The 14,920-nt window shown below is 43.3% G+C and overlaps 1 protein-coding gene across 7 annotated transcripts in view; it reads left to right on the top strand.

Moving 5' to 3' along the window:
• The window catches only part of rbfox3a (RNA binding fox-1 homolog 3a), a 549,809-nt gene that overhangs the window by 136,704 nt on the left and 398,185 nt on the right, over positions 1–14,920 (top strand). For all 7 annotated transcript variants that reach the window (XM_064323100.1, XM_064323093.1, XM_064323094.1 and 4 more), the window contains one exon: positions 13,768–13,892. The gene's annotated coding sequence lies outside the window, so the exon portion shown is untranslated. The remainder of the gene's footprint in view (positions 1–13,767; positions 13,893–14,920) is intronic.

A 14,920-nucleotide genomic window follows, 5' to 3' on the forward strand; every position in this document is an offset into this window, starting at 1 on the left:
AACTGGTCTACTAAAGGGAAATATATGTTTGATGCTGAAGTTATGTACTCTATGTGCATTCTTACAAACTCTGCTGTACCAGTGCTGTACCATGTATTCTATGTACAACCTGTTCTGTTTAGACTGGCTCACATACATGCCATGAAGTGATGCTGATATTATTATACCACAAAATTTTGTTTATATGCAATGTACAAGAACTTATATGGTTGAGTGATACATATTCTGCAGGCACAGTAAACACCCTGTAGGCAGTAATGCCTACTCTAAACTGACCACACTAAATACTGCAGTCAAAGTGCACCAGCCAGATTATATAATGCAGTCAAAATTCAGTAAAAGCAGTCTTCAGCAGCACTATCGCATACGAGTCATGCATTCAAATCACAAATAAATCATATATTTTCAAATATCCTGTTATGTATGACTAGGCGATGGGGTAAATATGTATATAGTACACTATACTTGTGAGAAAAAAAGTCTACTTTATAACATAGTCATGCATCAATATTAAAAGCATCCTGCCAAAAAGGAAACAAATACGGAATACATCTGCAAACAGCTGTCCGTACGCTAGCAGGCTCTAACAAATAAATGTTAGCCTTCCAGCCTTATATTGCTGTCACAATAATCAAGTAATCAATACCTTCTTAGCTAGCTATGTTGTAGCATTGCATCCTTTTAGCTAGCACATTGTGGCAGGGCTCTGTCTGGCAGGGAGAATCAGAGCAATCTCGGTCCACGCCTACATTTTCAGTTAAGTACATACCTAGGTTGCATTACCTAATGAGTCCAGGACTTAAGTGTACTTTGTGCTTCAGTAGGTGGCTGAAACTGGGGAATCCCTGTACAGAGAGCAAGGGCAAGAAAGAGGCAACACAAACACCAAGACCAACATGGCGGAAAAGGGCACACATCCTAGCAAGGTGACAAGATGATTAACATTACAACTTTGGAGCCGTATTGTCCAGCTAACTGGCATTATATTATGAGATTATATCACATTATGATAACGCATCTATTTATCAAACTGATGACATTTGGAGGCTGAACAATAGCTTACACTTAGCTAGCTAGCCAACAGAACTGATACCATAGAAAGAAAAATAATTTACCACAGCATGCTTCTTCAAATTAGACACAATTAAAAAAAATAAAATAAAGTTAATTCAGATATTCCTTTCAACTGTTACATGCACATTAATTTTGTGTGAATCACAATTGTTGGATACATATTCAAACATTTCATTTAAACAGGGCCATGCATGGTAATGATATCCTTCAGCTGAATGATTAACTGTAACCATGGTGGCAAGATGTCTTTGAAGAGCCTAACTTGGCGATTGATTGTGCCTTTACTTTGTGTGCTGCTATTTTAAAGGAAAGTTCTTTTTTTCTTCATTAGTTTCAACTTAATTCAATGCCATGAAAAGAGTGATGATATTTGGGCCTTCGATACTGGATTTACATCTGACATTCTGCCTTCAAAGAATTGCACAGATATCCGAATGTAACAAGTAATGGTTCGTCCCAGGGAAAAATGTATTGGGGTGAAAAGTACATACTTTCATGGAAGATGTAGTGGAGCATGAGTAAAAGTAGATTCAAATATTAGTGTACTAATATTTGAAAAATGTGCTTTTATATTTTGTTACTTCAGATCGTGACTTTGTCTCCTCACACTAATGCGATGTGAGCATTTTTAAAAAGTCAGGTGTGGACTGAAAGCCAGGGCCGCGTACATGTGTGTGACTGTGTGTGCATGTGTGTGGCTGTGTGTGACTGTGTGTGCATGTGTGTGGCTGTGTGTGACTGTGGTGTGCATGTGTGTGCTGTGTGTGGCTGTGTGTGCTGTGTGTGCTGTGTGTGGCTGTGTGTGCCTGTGTGTGCATGTGTGTGACTGTGTGTGCGTGTGTGTGACTGTGTGTGACTGTGTGTGCGTGTGTGTGACTGTGTGTGCGTGTGTGTGCATGTGTGTGCATATATGTGGCTGTGTGTGACTGTGTGTGGCTGTGTGTGACTGTGTGTGCATGTGTGTGCATGTGTGTGACTGTGTGTGGCTGTGTGTGACTGTGTGTGACTGTGTGTGACTGTGTGTGACTGTGTGTGGATGTGTGTGCATGTGTGTGCATGTGTGTGGCTGTGTGTGCATGTGTGTGCATATGTGTGGCTGTGTGTGACTGTGTGTGCATGTGTGTGCATGTGTGTGCATGTGTGTGCATGTGTGTGCATGTGTGTGCATGTGTGTGCATGTGTGTGCATGTGTGTGCATATGTGTGACTGTGTGTGACTGTGTGTGGCTGTGTGTGCATGTGTGTGGCTGTGTGTTCTGGGCAGTACAGGAGATTGAGTGTGAAAAGCTGCCCTCTCGTCTCTCCCGCTCTTTTCCGTCTGAGTGACCCGATCGCCATGGCGGTGTGGGGCCGGCTGGCCGACAGGCGGCCTGAAATCACTTTACGTTCCACTTCCTGGCGCGAACGACAGGATATGGATGTCTCTCCTCCCTGGCTCCGCGCTTCGATACCGTGATTAATGACACTCGCTTCTCTCCCCATCTCATTTTGTTACTGTCAAGAGTTAAGTGGGCCGAAGACAATAATAAACAGTCAGCCTCCTGTGAACCCCCTCCGTTGTCATTCTATTCCCCCCCTGCAATACATACACATACACGCATGTCAGTGCCCAGAAACACATACGCCTGCTAACACGCTCAAATGATGACACATAAACACCTCACACACTCTGCAACACTCCTCTCTCTCTCTCTCGCTCATGCTCCTTCCCTCCCTCTCATGGACACACACATGCACAACGATGCAAAAACACGGTCATACATATGCATGAATGCAACCACTTTTAGTTACGCAGACCTACGTGTGCATAAATCCAAGCAGTATTAGTTGGATTTTATAAATACTGCTCAAATGCTCCCCATATCACGAAGCAGAGCCAGAATCGGTGAATTCAAGCCATGCATATAATGGGGAATCTGAAATGAATGAGAGTAAGAAAATATCAAAAACCCAGGGATTGCCTACCTTAACTAGTGTGACGTTTTTGATGAATGCTTGCGGCTTCAATCTGAGGTTAGGATTTAGGGTGACTATTTTAGATCACATTGGCTCATGTGTGGCTTAGTCCCCTTTGAAAAGGTGCCTGGCAACAGCTGCCACTTTTTGGGTCATATCACTAGCGATTACTTGTAGTATGATGACAGCAAGAGAGAGAGTGAATGAGAATTGGAAGGGGTGAGAGAGAGAAATAGAGAGAGACAGACAGAGAGAGAGAGAAAGAGAAAGAGAGAGAGAGCCAGAGATACAGAGAGAGAGAGACACCCCTTGGACCAGTGATTTTATTTAGTAGTGTTCTGTCATTCCCGGCCTCCCTGGAGTACATCACTTCACACTGTCACATCCCTCTCAGCCCAGCACTCGCTCTCTGCCATGCCCAATAAGCCCAAGGATGCCAACAGCTCTCGTGCGAAGCGCCGCATGGGCTCGCGCTGCAGAGAGGAGTGCTGGCTGGGGGGCGGGGGGGCGGGGGGGTGATCTGTTTGTTGGTTCTGTGATGATTCCAGGAATTGTCACACTCTTCAGCTGCTAAGGTGAAAATCCCTTCCCATCATTCACGTGCTGACTCCTGTGATCAAGGAGACTATATTTTTCAGTCTGATTCTGTCTGCTGTAAGGGTAAAAAAAAAAATGCTTCAGAACACGAGGCAATAAAAAAAATAAAAAAAATCTCATTGGTTGGATTCGTTTCAATACAGTAGTCGGCGAAGTAATGGAAATCATATTATTTGCGTGCCTGATAGCGCGGATGGATTTTTCTGTTCTCCGTGCTTCTTTAAGCCTGTGAATAAAGCAGCCTGTAGGCGATATTCTTTAACCTGCCTCATTACTGTTATGAGTGAACTGCCAGAGACGTGACCCCTCTTCCTTTTGACCTAATTGAAGCCTGCGCTGTGAAGCTCGGCGAGATCGACCACCGCGCGTGCGGGGAGGGGGGGTATGAACGGGAGGGGGGAGTATGAAAGAGAAAAGATCTGCACACATAGCAATATGAGGAAGGTTTTTTTTTATACTGGAATCCCACAAGGGAGAGAGGGGGTGCTACCAACACTCCTCTCTCCTTCCTCTGGGTTTGTTCTCCTCTTAGAATCTCCCAGGGGCCATATCACGGGCTGCGGCTGCCAGTGCTTAGAGCCACAATGACGCCAACTGTGGGTTTTCTTTGAAGATGTGTCATAAGTACGCGTGTGAGTGGGTTGACGTTTCTCAACCTTCTGCCTCCTGTATTGCAACTGACACCAAGATGTGAGATAATAAGAAAATACTGTTTTCCTTATGAGCTCATTACCATAGTAACTGTGTTTAATTTCTTTTCTTTTTTTTTCCCCGTATGCATTTGTTGCTAGGATATTGAGGAAAAGGCACTTTGTTATGAGGGAAAAAGAAAACAATAAAAAAAGACCCTATGGACTTGCAACAGTTTAAATCTTCTATTTGTCTGGTAATTAACAAAAGCTAAATAATGCCAACCTCTTAAATTTGGTGATTTTTTGGATATTCAGCATTACATCCACTGATGTGAAGACTTTATAATTGCATTCAACATGGGTCTGAGGATTACGGCCTGCAGCGATGACAGGGACGGAACACACTGACTCAATGGGATTAGCCTTACATCATGTAGGAATGTGCACCCGAGTGGAACAAAAACCTCATTAACATCTTATGGAAAAATTGTTTTAATTAGGTGCCTTTATTTTCTCTTTTTTTCCCGTTTATGGATTAGTCTTGGCCCCTGCTTTGTATGATTGCCCTGGAAAACATACATCTCTGAATTTGTAAAAATCAAAATGAGAAAATAGCAGACAAAGAAAGTGTTGCCTGGCTATTTTTTGAGTGCTCTTGGATAAATGTTCAGCGGTGCTGGGGAAACATTTTAAAGCACCCGTGAAACTCACAGAAAGTTCGACTTTTTCAAGACCTTCCCTGAAATGTGAATTAATGCGTTAAATAACCAATTCAAGGCCGCGTCGGACGACCCGCTGCAAACTCATGACGGTGATTGACCAACAGGGATAGCAGAGATGTGAGGGGTGCTGTGTGTTGACTGGATAATTTCCATGTTCCGTCTCTCCACATTACAGAATGTCCTTTCCATGCGCTGCCCCAGATTATCATTAATTTTCTCTTTTTTTTCTCCATAAGAAAGAGGAGAACTGTTGAGCTAATTATGGTGGGGAGGCAGCAGCCGTCTGGCAGATGTACAGCAGATAGTGGGTATTGAGTAGGGGGGATAATGGCCTGCAGACCTTATAGGCCAGGGGAGTTTGTTTGAGGGAAAGCCTACCTGGGCATGCATGTTAATCAGAGAGCCTGTCTGTCACGGGCCCGTAATTAAGGAGAGAGAGAAGGGGCGAGCTGACGAAAGAGACAGAATTTGCGGGTGAAACAAAAGGACCCGGCACTTTACTCGTTTCCTTATTTTTTATTTCTTTGCGCGGAAGATTACACATTAAGAGTTATTAAATGTGAAAGCCTGTCAAAGTGTGAAGGGGTTTGGATTGAGATTAGGTGGGGACCCTGTGTTGATGTGATGGGCTGCTTTCATTGGGTGGAGAGACAGGAACAGAGGCACAGAGGAAGCACGGGGAGATATATCTGCTAATGCTGTAAATCCAGCCCTGATCCTTTTGTCTAACAGTTTCCTCTTCAAATGTCACCCTGCGTCTTTCGCTAAGATCCCAGCAATCTTTCATTTAGCCTATAGGCGGCTTTGTCTTAATGCACCCCATATATGGCGGGACAGAAATATAACGTAACATACTCCTGCAACAGGTGGCGTGATGTGCTTGCAAAGATTAATACAAAATTGTATCATGAACAATTTAGAGAGAAAGCATTTGATTAACAGTAAATTACATTTCTGTGTAATGTATTGAAATATACCAAGCAGGGCTAGAATCAATATATAATTCTGAAGATTGTTATTTACAATGTTTTCTCTACTACAAGAGTACAGCTCGGAGGGCTGAAGAGCTGAGGCTTTATCTGTGGGCTGTACAGAGGCCAGCGCTGAAGAGGCATAGGGTGATTATAACAGAAGCCCCCTGCAGTCTTCCAGAACATGCAGAGGAGTGAATGAACTGCATGGAATAATAATGTACGAGGAGTGAAACACCCACCGTGTGGCATAGTGGGTTCAGTATGGAACTGTTACAGAAGCGGGATAATGAAACTGGGGCAGTTGACTAATGTTATCAATGTGTGTGTGTGCGTACGCGTGTCTGTGTGTGTGTCTGTGTGTGCGTGCGGGGATTTCAGAAGGTGTTAATCCCGGTGCTGAGAGAAGGTGGGATGGTGAGAACAGTGGAGAGGAGCCACTGGTCCCAAAAGAGGGATCAGCCACTCATGGTATCTTTCCCAGCCATTGCACCAACTACAGTAGAAACCTTCTGCAACAGTTCTGATTTTAGACCATACTCAACAAATACAGTGCATGTGCGTTTAAAGCAGCTTTGCTTAGATTTCCGTTGGGTCCTAGCTAATTCCCAGCCTCCTCTGCCGGACCCTCGCAGTCTGATGGCTTGTGGACAGCGCTTGTCCTCAGTGGCCTTGTGTCACACCTCGGGGGGAAGGTGTCACTTTCCCACTGACTGACAGCTGCAGCACCTGAGAGAGAGCAGCAGCCAGGCGGTGGACAGGTGTTCATGAAGCGGGCCCTGCACAGCTGTACAGGCGGGTAATGACAGGGCCACACACTGCTCTCTGTCACACACACCAGGACTGATAGGGCCACACACTGCCCGCTGTGGCCTGCAGAGTTCAGACAGTTTTGCCAAGTACAAACGACAGACGCGCACAGAATCAACAAACACAAGAGCAGGGGAGTGAAACAGAACATGAACTATCACAACAGTACGCATCAGTGATTAATTTATTTAGTTGAATATTTGCTGAGAGATTACGTTACAGTGTTAGCAGTAAATTAGAACCCTAGTTGTATAACCACTATGTAACACTTAGTGTAAATGGGAAGAGCTATGCAAATACTTTTACCAATACTAAATATAAATCTAATAACAGTAATAATTATCACAACAAAATAATAATAATAATAATAATAATATTATTATTAGTATTAGTATTATTACAGCAACAACAACAACAACAATAATTGTTAGTATTATTACTATATTATTTATATTTTTGTAACAGCAACAACAATAATAATTGTTGTTATTATTACTATTATTATTATTATTATTATTTGCATTAACTATATATGTGTATCTACTGATTGTAATGGACATGGCAAAACACATAAAACCCAATCACAATGCAAATAAACAAGACAAAATATGCTAAAATAAATGAGTTATACTCTATTATTAAAAGAAGCACCAGCACACATAGCTACCCCAGGCCTCCCGACCCTCGACCGCACCCCACTGGGATCAGGCTGACACAGACTCCCCTCTTACCCCTCAGCAAGCAGTTAAGAGCTCAGTCTGCAGAGGTCTGAATGGAGCACTGTCTGATGGTGACAAGCTCTCAGTCCAGCTCAGCAGCCCTGAAGAGACAAGGATGGGGCTCATTTCAGGAGCGTGGGCGTCGGTGATGCGTCTTGGTGGCCAGGTCCAGGAGAGGTGAAGGTGGGCTGGAGGGTGGAGGTTCTGCCGGGGCTATCTGGGGCCTGGGCTGCGCGGGCTCACGGAGGCCACAGCTAACGCCAGACTCTGGGCAGTCACAGCGGGGGCGGTCGCGTGGAGCGGGAGCCCGTCAGGCCCGCGGCGCGGCTCTCCCGGTCAGCTCGCTCCGTCGGCGCCTTCCGCGGCTCCTCGCCCGGCGACCGCCAGGAACCGGGAGAACGCCGAGGCGTCTGATTTTCACCGCGGCTGAAGCGCGCCGGTCTGATCTCGCACCGGTCCCGTTAGCACTGCTGCTGCTGTCAGGCAACAGTGAGGTACGAGACGCCAGACCCGTTCTTAACCTCCACCGTCGCTCGCCCCATTAATTGTTTCTCCTAGAAAGTTGGCAGATTGCCTATTAAAAAAGAAAGAAAGAAAAAAAAAAACTAAAAGTGGGAGAGTTCCAAATAACAGTATGGGAGTGGTGTCTTAAATGATAGGACTGGCTATATCTCAGCTCTGGGAAGAGTCCCTTTGACCTATATCCTCCCTCAATTTCATTAGTTTTTCTCGACAAATATTTTCTCTTAAATACTTGTACATTTACAGTGTTGGGACATCTATAGAGCTAAGCTTTTTGTTTTTCTTTATAAATGGCTGTGTGTGGCTCAAAATGAGAGGGAAGCTATTTTCAGCACACCATCATTATCTTTGTCCTCGAGTGGTGTCTCCCTTTTAATATGTTAATGTTGCTGTAGATCGTATTGCTTGGTAATTGCAAACCACTTTTGAGTTTGACAACTTATGCGGTCTTTATTCAACTTTAAAAAAAAAAAAAACATTTTCATCTTCAGAGGGGAGTAGAAAGATATTTGGTGCATATTTACCTCTTTGTTTATTCTGTTGAAGACTTGCTCTTAAATTGTGGTAGATGACATTTTAAAGATTCTTCCTTAACTTTATTAGCGTCTGTATGTGCACAGTAAAAAACACACATGTAATGCAAGCACTGTGTAGACTTCTCTTGATGACAGTTAATCACAAGGATTTATGGTCAACAAGCTACTGTTGAGCGTAAGATAGAGCAGTTTACCTTTGAAATGCCAATCCTAGTATTGTTTAGGACTTCAAAAACATCTTAGTCTGCTTGAGTAAGGTTGTTTAAAAAATCTTTTTCATTTTTATAAACCTCGGGCGAAAATGTTCTCCTCTAGGCCCGGGGGACTCTGGCAAATTTGTTTGGGAGAGGAACGGATACTTACTGTTTCCCCCTTCAGTTGTTATTTCCCTGCAGAGATGTGGAGTGTGAGTGATTGACTGAGCTTGCTCTGTATTTTTCTTTTTTGAAGCCACTGAATGGTGAAGGATGGATGAAAGTCTTTAGATGTTATGGCCGATGGTTATCGTGCCAGTGTGCTTCGCGGTGTGTGTAGCACACCTCCGGGCTTCCGTAGCTGGGGGGCTACGTGCTGACTCAAGTGTGCTTTTTTTCTGAGGGTCATATGACCCCTGATTACTGTACAGGGGTTACCCTGGGGCCCTGAGAAAACCAGAAAAATCATAGAGTACCAGGTTGGTGGAGACGTATTTTAGGGTGTACCAGCAGACTGCGGAGAATACAGCACTGGGAGGCATGGTCCTTCAACACCAGCCTGACACTGTCTGAAGAGACGGGACATCCACTGTCTGCACAGTTCCCATGAAAGACAGTCCATTTGCAACTATGCTCAAGCAAAGACCCTTAGAAACACCATCATTTTTGCTGCAGAATACGAGAGAATTTTCAGAAAACGGGTTACTTGTGATTAAGTGGCTGTAGACACATCTTCCCTGTGGCGGGGGTTGTGGTGGTGGCGATGGTGGCACTGAAAATGTGTGGTTGGATTGCGTGTGGGTTTGTGGGTTGGGGTTTTCAGGGACAGGCTTTGTGTGTGTTCTAAGAGGCTGCTTCTGACAGGGCTTGCTCAGTGGGTTATCACATAACTCAACAGCAAATTCACTTTATGAGATCCAACTGAAGGAGGATCGTAGGTAGCTGAAAGGCATTATTACACAACAAAATATAAAAAGATGAAAAAGACCGGACGGAATATCAGCCCTCGATGTTCCTTGCTCCAATCACCCTCTTTTCTCTGGGAGATGATCAGAGCCACAGTACGTGAGATGAGATTATTCGTGAGGGGGTGGAAAACGGCAATCTCCCATTCCAGTGAGCCAGCTCTCCTTGCTCTCGATTTTTTGCCATTTTTGTTTTTCTAAGACCATGCTTGACTTTAACAAGGCAGGCTGCACAAGCCAAAAACAGAAGGCTGTTATTGTGCCATAAGTTCAAGATGAAAATGTGAAGAGCCTTTAATTCTGTCACATTGGCCTTTCCTGGGGACTGTCCCCTTTGTAGGTGTGAAGGGAATATTGATGCTTTCTGAGAAATGACAGCTTGCAGAGCTTCGTCATTAAAGCAGTAATCCTGCTTTATTATTTCTGCTATAAAACTGCCGCGTGAGGCAACAAACGTCTCCTGAATCTGTTCCTCCACCCAGGTAGAGCCCACCCTGTCTCCACCAGCTGGCTGCCCAGCAGTGAGCTCTCACTACTGGCTCAGCACACTCACCAACATAAGCACCCCTATGCTGAAGTGTGTGTGTGTGTGTGTGTGTGTGTGTGAGAGAGAGAGAGAGAGAGAGTGTGTGTGTGTGTGTGTGTGTGTGTGTGTGTGTGTGTGTGTGAGAGAGAGAGTGTGTGTGTGTGTGTGTGTTTCTGTCTGTCTGTCTATTGAGGCCTTTTTCAGGTTTATGCAATGAATGCGTATTGCACTTACAGCAGCTTGCCTCTCAAAAGGACTTCTGTTCCTATATCATATGGCCTGATATTTTTCTTTTCTCATCTGATAAATTAGAGCAGAAATGTGTTGACCTCTGCGTATTTATAGGAACATTTTCACTGAATACACATTCGTAGATGTATTTATAGAATCTCAGTGTAACTCTCAAGAATGGGCTTAAGCCTTAAAATACAGATTCGTAAAGGCACTATGAGTAGCAGTACTCTGAAGAACCGGGGCAGACTCTCAGATAGATGGGAAGGTGGGAGGGGCGTCTTTGCAAGGAAATGCCATGTGATGTTCATGAGTCTCGGACATCCATCCCAAATATGGATGTGTGTGTTAATTTGCTGCATGCGAAAAGCAGTACCCAGTGAACCCCAATAGACACGTGTGAAATGAGTCAGCTTAGGGTTGTAACTAGGTAGCTGTTTTGTAGGTAACTTAGTTAATGCACCTGTCTTAACTACTGCTTGTATTTTTTCCATAGACTGCGTTGTTGCTGTTCTCATTGTGTTAGTGTTAATCAGTTTAACCTTCAGGGTCCAGGTTGAACTATGCGGTTGTTCCCTGCACTTGGACCGGTACTTCTCTCTAGGGTTTTCGTCACACTTGTTCCTGGTTATGGTTATACACTTTGTTGTACGTCGCTCTGGATAAGAGTGTCTGCCAAATGCCTGTAATGTAATGTAATGTAATTTGAATTATATCTGGTAGATAAACACATTGAATTGTCTGAGTGATGAATAAAAATGATCAGAAAAAGGAGTACTGAGTTGTTGTTGTAAATAAGTCATACAAATGTTTTTAGCTCGAGGCAAAAAGATAAATAAATACACCCACGTTGGGACAGCTGTGTTTGACAAACATGGCAGTGTTGTCACCTCTTCTAATAAAGCAGCTAGACATCTTTGTGTCAGTGATGTGACTGAAACTGCAGCATTAATTCATTGTCATCTTATACTTCAAAAACATTCAGTGCACAATGAAAAATGTGCAGTTTTCCTGCTTGTTTGACTTTGTGGATTTCTTTATGAGTAACTTTGTGACCTGTTCTTCAGCTCAGCATTCTAACTTGCCATGCTTATTTTCTGTAAAATTAAAAAATGTATTATTTATTTAATTAAAATCTGGCCCCTGTATTTATTTATTTACTTGAAATTGGGAACACGATAATTATCACAAACATGGACATGTTTCACAGCATATTTCGATTCATGCATTTTTCATGTTTCACGATAAACTGGCTTTTCTCTTGATTAGATTCCAGAAAACCAAGCGAGGATCTGAAAGCACTGGCCAACAGAGAAAATAATATGGCTGTACTTAATTGGGCGCACTTATTGACAGCGAAACACTGCAAACTTAGCTACCTACAATGGCAAGAAATAAAGTTCTGTGTGTAGCTATGCCACTGCTCCACAGGCGAAAGTTTGGTTTTTAGGCATCAATCACAGTACTCATCAATGCTGCAAATCACATAATTAAGTCCAAACTTGAAAGATTCTCTTTGAATGTGCTGCAGGCATTTCTGTTGCTGCATTGGGCTTATTTGTCAGAAGGCTCTCTTATTCTCTCTCACTCTCTTTCCCTAGATATCTGTACAGTAAAGTGAGCTTTGGCTGTGCCGTGGTGTCTGTCTTTGTGTGTAGCCTAGAGCTGCACTGCTAGATGCTTCATTAAAGAGCCTGAATCCTCCATCCTTATTTTTGGAAAGAAATGTTGGAGTGAAAGGATTGCGCAAGCTGCCAGAATGTAGCAAGGGATGGAGGGAAGGAGCAGCAATGAAAGTTCTGAGTGCCTTTAGTGTGTTTCCACATTCTTCAAAGCTGTCTGCCCTAGCGCTGGTGCTAGTGGCATTTCTATGAGGATACCTTGATCAGGTGATTGGAGAGCTGGTGGCAGGGTTCTGATGAGCGGTGATGGCTCGGGGAGACTGACAGTGATTCACTTCCTCATTCTGTCATAAACATATTTTTAACACACTGCACAGATTGAGCCTTTCCAGTTGTGCACAATATTTGTAGCAAATTAACAGCCATTAAATATTTTGCTCATCAAATCATCCAGTCAGGATTGGATAAAAACTACTACCTTTTTATTTTATAAACAGAAGACACCTTCACAGCAATTACCCCTTTGAAATCACTGTGTGTAATAAGAGGGAATAATCAAGTGTCATACAATATTGGCTGCTCACAAGCTCTTAAAGTGAAAGGGAACGTTGTTCATTATTACAAGAGAGTAAAAACGAAAGTCAAATAAATGAAATTTCTAAAAATGCAGGAGCTGACTACAGCTGCGAGTGAAGCTAAGCTTCCAATCAGACGGTTCATTAGAGGTGTGTCAAGGTGATCCAGAGCTGTCTGCCTTCTGCCTGCTGTACAAACGCTCAGCTGTCCTACTAACAGACTGAAGAACAGAAACTGGGAGGAAGTAGAAAAAAGGAGACAACACTTTGTATTGAGTTCCAGTAGAAACAAGGACAGAGAAATTGATGGTTCTGTGAGGTAAAATGACCCTTATCTATTTCTTCAGATGTGCGAGGGTGCTTTAGAGTCCTCGTATTTTTCCCTGTCAGCATCGTCCGTTGTTGTGTGACCTCCAGCATTGTAGCGGCAAGTGTCCTGCCGGAGTGGGCTCCGATTGGCCCGGCTCTGAAGACGGTGGGCTAGCGTGTCACCACCGAGTGCAGGTGGACATCAATGCTAATCACAAATATTGACATTGTCTGGTCTGTAACAATAGAGCACTCTGTTTAACCTGGAGGCCCTTCTCTTCTTTGGAGTCGTACCCTTGCGAGGTCACAGTCGATTCGCTACTGCGGGTTGGCATTCCCATTTTCACTCAGTAAAGAAAGGAAGGGAAAAAAATGCTTTGGTGCTTGGATTGTTGCTTAAGTTCTGTCATTGTACTTGGAGAAAGGCAATCCCTTTTTTCTCTGTAATTTCTTTGTGTTTCCTCGCCAGTTCTGTATAAAAGCCTATACAGCACTTTTTGTTCAGAAAGTGTCATATACATATTTCTACTCCTCGGTATTCTCTAACTTTCTGGATGCCCGGAGGTGAGGCAAGGACAGCCTGAAAACACAGAAACAATTATAAATATGGGAATCCTTGTGAAGAACATGAAACATAAATTCTCTCTTTGATGCCACGTGCTCTGTGTTGTGTTGCAATATATAGAGCTGGCATTTGAATCCAATTTGAAATATCGGCAGTTAGAAACTGAAGTTAATGGTGAATCTCCTCGCTGGCTGTCCTTTATATTTTCACAGACCATTCCTCTTCTCCTCTTTGTCTTCCAGAAGCACAGAAAAAGAAATGCTGACCTTGTGAGTGTGACCTCAGATGCCAGAGGAGCCAGTGTCAGTCAACCAGCAAGTGGACGCACAAGAGAGACCTCACTGACCAGGCAGGCATCTGCAGAAAGGTAGGCCCAATGTTCCTGACCAAAATATCCCCCAAAACACATTAACTGCAAAACTCACCACTGCAAATGTGTCCCCCAAAGTCAGGACATGGCCTCTGAATTCTGAACAGCTTCTGTGAGTCAGTCTTTCTCATTGTGTATGGGTTACATGATACCTGGCTGGACACTGTGACAATTTGTCTACCTAAGATAGTGGAATTCTTGGTTTGATTTTTATTTATTTTTTTTATTTTTAATGGCAGAATCGCAAAACGGTTGCATAAAATGAGTCCTTCTAGTTCAGTACAAGAGTGTCGGTGTCATTTTTTTATTTCAGCATGGCGATACAATGGGCAGCCATTTTACGTTGGAAAAGGTGTCAGAACAGCAGGTGTCCTGAGGACTATTTAGGCCTATATGACTGATTTGGATTTCAAATCAGCAGAAGTTCTTCAGCTCCTGAGAACTTCATGGAAGAATTTAAAGATCTTCCAAATCCCAGAGCAGTATTAAAAATACACTAACTTTTTTTTTACAATTTCAGAATTTTATTTCACCAATGTATTTTTTTTTTGAAGGCTTTAAATTTAAATCTCTTTACTGACTCTTTATCGCTAAAAGTAAATACCCCCCTCCTAAAAAGAGGGGAAAGCCAAGTTTGCTCATGTCACCTTGGAATGAAATATTCAGCGATTGAAGAGTGGTGCCTGAGAGGATTATGTGGCTCACTAGGTGCTGCATTGTGAGGGGAGTGGATACAGCAGAGGTATGAATCCAGGCCAAAGGCAAGCAGCCATGAGGATAATGTTGCCTCCCAGCAATTAAACACTGGAGGATCTGAATGCTGTGGGAAGAAACATGAAAAGGATGTCAGGCATAAACTATTTTTGTCCTTTGCAATAGAGGGGAATAAATCCTCTTTTATATCATGTGATTTTGCCATTTGTTTCCAGGGAAACAAATGACTTTTCAGAGAGAGAGAGAGAGAGAGAGAGAGAGAAAGGTACTTAATATGTTTTCGGTCTTCTTTTTTTGGGAGGCAGTTCACA

This window comes from Anguilla rostrata, chromosome 2 (assembly GCF_018555375.3).
Source record: "Anguilla rostrata isolate EN2019 chromosome 2, ASM1855537v3, whole genome shotgun sequence".
In the NCBI taxonomy this organism is placed as follows: Eukaryota; Metazoa; Chordata; class Actinopteri; order Anguilliformes; family Anguillidae; genus Anguilla; species Anguilla rostrata.